Genomic DNA, 3,292 nt, shown 5'->3' with positions numbered 1-3,292 from the left:
GGGAAGGAGCATGGCTCGTTTGTGTGCATGTGGAGGTGATAGGGATGCCAAATCTGGGTCTGGACATTCCTGGAGTTGCCTAGGGAAGGTAGGGTTTGGAGAGGGAAGGAACCCAGCAGGCAATAATGCCATAGACTCCACCCTCCAAAGCAGCCATTTTATCCAGGGAAACAGATCCCTGAAGCCAGGAGATAAGCTGAAATTCTGGGTTAATTTCCAGGCCCCGCCTGGAGGCCTTCAACCTGGAATACAGAGTGGAGGCAGGCCCCTGGCTTCAGGGAAGGGTGGTCAAGATTTAAACCCTGGGTGAAAACAAAGCTTTACAGGGGTAAGATAAAACCACAATCACAGGGCACCTTAAAAGACTTAATATTTATTTCAGCGTGAGCTTTTGTGATGAGGTCGCCTGTGACTCAAGAAAACTTAGACTAGGCTTTCTCAACATTCATACCGTTGAAACGCCACGGAAACATTCTTCAGGCTTCAAGAAACCTTGGAAGTGATGCCAGCAGGCCACACCTCTCTGCCATGCCCCCAGAAGTGACATCACTCAGACACTCCCACTGGATGTGACATCATATTCTGTCTCCCCCACCCTCCCATCACCAGAAACAGCCCAGTGGCCTACTCCGCTGGGCCAGAAACAGGGCTGGGGCAGGCATCTACCACTCCGCTGCACCCTGCCACCCCCCATAATGCTGTTCAGTTAAAATAAGAGTAGTTACCACACACCACAAGTCGGCCAGAAAGGATTTTGATGACCGGGGCCCATCCCCTTTCTACCCCCTCCAGGCCCACATTGGCCATTTTGGGAAGAGGGGGGGGCAGGTCAACATAACCATACATGGTCATATCACCTGACAGGGTTTTTTTTTTTACATTGAAATATATAAATTAATTAATTAACTCTCACCCAATTGACGAAACCCTTCTATGGCCATCAAGATACCCCAGGGTTTCATGAAACTCCAGTTAAGAAAGTTGGACTTAGACTGAAATAAACCAAATAGATTCAATGTTTTGGCAACACCTAAGAGACTTTGGCCACGTCACGAGAAGGAAGGACTCCATGGAGAAGAGCTTAATGCTGGGAGCGATCGAGGGCAAAAGAAGAAGGGGACGACAGAGAATGAGGTGGCTGGATGGAGTCACTGAAGCAGTCAGTGCGAGCTTAAATGGACTCCGGGGAATGGTAGAGGACAGGAAGGCCTGGAGGATCATTGTCCATGGGGTTGCGATGGGTCGGACACGACTTCGCAACTAACAACAACAAAGAGACCAGCAAAGTTCTCAGGGCTTAAGGTTTGGCTAGCCCCGGCTCCCAAACTCAGACATGAGTAGGAACAAACACGGGGGTCTTTTTAGCCCATTTAGAAAGTGGGAGGGGAGCTGTAAAGAATGCTTGGATGCAGCACAAAGGTGCCAAGCATAACATGGTTAGAGCCAAGGTAATAATCCTCTGTGTGTCCATTTGCGCACTGTGTCCATTGTTCTGAACTTAACGAAGTCAAGGTCCACTTTTAATTTACTTGTTTCTTACCGTTTGGTTGCATATCAATACAGCATCCCTCTGAAGCGGCAACAAAAGCCATTTCTTAAAGTGCCAATGAATAATAATCTTTAAAAATGTAATCCTGCCCTTCCATGTCACCCAGGGCAGGGAACACATTGACATACAAATTTAAAGTTCAAAATGTTACCTTTCTGAACGCCCCCACCCGAAATTCCCAGACAGGGGTTGTTTAATTTAGGAGCTGGTCTTCCAGTTCGCTTTGATCACCATGACTAGGGAGAAATTGAGAATCCAGGGGCACCTTTAAGGCCAAACAAGTTTTATTCAAGGTGTGAGCGAAAGCTCACACCTTGAATATAACTTGGTTGGCCTTAAAGGTGCCCCTGGACTCTCAATCTGTCCAGCTCCTTCAGACCAACGTGCCTACCTGCGTGAATGAGTGACTAGGGATGCCAGTCTCCATGCAGGCCCTGAAGATCCTGTAGAATTACGGCTTCTCTCCAGACCTCAGAGCTCAGTCCTCCCGGAGAAGACAGATGCTTTGAGGGGGGGGGATCTTTTTCACTGGACCCCACCGAGGGCCCTGTCTGCCCCAGCTCCTCACACCCCTCCGCTCCGACCCCCAGGAGTTCCCCACCCTGGATCTGGCCACCCCAGCTGTGACACTAGCCAGCCCGACTAGCAAGCAACCCAGTTCAGGGGGGAGCTGGGCGGCCGGCTCCTTGCAACGTGCTGCTGGCAGCGCAGCTTCAACTGTGCAAAGTGGCTAAACGCGCAGGGGGCGCGCGCTTCCCCCACCATGGCTTCCGCCGGCCGGCCTGGAAAAGCAGCGCTCGGAAGGGCCACGCGGGGGGCAGCCCCAGTTCCAGGGTGGGGGGGGGGGAGTCGCCCTCGCCTCGTCCGAGAAGCCGTTGCAATGCCTGCGGCGGCCGGCAGAGAGCGCTGCGCACGCGCTACCAGCCTCCATCTCCACCCGGCGCGTCTGGCCTGGCTCGGGTAGAGGCTGGCATGACTCGCGGCCGCCCCCTTGCGCCTAAGCTTGGGTACTGCGCTCCACCCGGGAGCGTGTGAAGGGAGCCACCCGCGGTCTCCTCCTCTCCAACTTGCCGCCGTTACTGTTCAACGTTTCCAAATCACGTTTGTGATGTTGACATTATGACTATTTTTGATGTTTACACTGTTAAAAAAAATAGCCGCACGTTCCAACTTTACTGGCTCTATGTACCCCACCCGAGGCGTCATAGTGAGGGACAGTATATAAATTGAATATACAAATAAATAAAATGAATCAACGAGCCACCCGGCTCGACCAGACTAGCAATCCAGCACTGTTTCATACAGCTCTCCAACTAATAAGGAAGAGAGGCCACATACCCATGTTGCTTCTTGGTGGGCACTGGAATTCACAGGTTTGCTGTCCCTGTAGATGGAGGTTCCCTTCAGCGACTGCAGGGAGTACCTCTCCTTCACTCATCTGCCTAGCCTCCTTTTCAAGGCTGGCCGGCTGCCCGCTGGCTGTGAAAAGCACCATCTACAGAACCTCCCCCCCCCTGATATTCCTGGAGCAAACGCCTTTCCCCTTAATGCACAGCCAACCTCATGCCGAGACCACTGTTTCTTATAGTCCTCCAGGAAGAAGGCCGAGCTGGCCTACTGGATGTAAACCTTCCTTTTCGTAGCAAGCGGCGATTCCCTCAAAGACAAATCCAACAGCTTCCCACGCTCTGAAGCAACTGCAGCACAAGAAGAAGCCAGTCCCCCCTCTTGAAACAACACAGA

The sequence above is a fragment of the Paroedura picta genome, chromosome 5 (assembly GCF_049243985.1).
Source record: "Paroedura picta isolate Pp20150507F chromosome 5, Ppicta_v3.0, whole genome shotgun sequence".
In the NCBI taxonomy this organism is placed as follows: Eukaryota; Metazoa; Chordata; class Lepidosauria; order Squamata; family Gekkonidae; genus Paroedura; species Paroedura picta.
Note: the sequence above shows the minus strand (reverse complement) of the source record.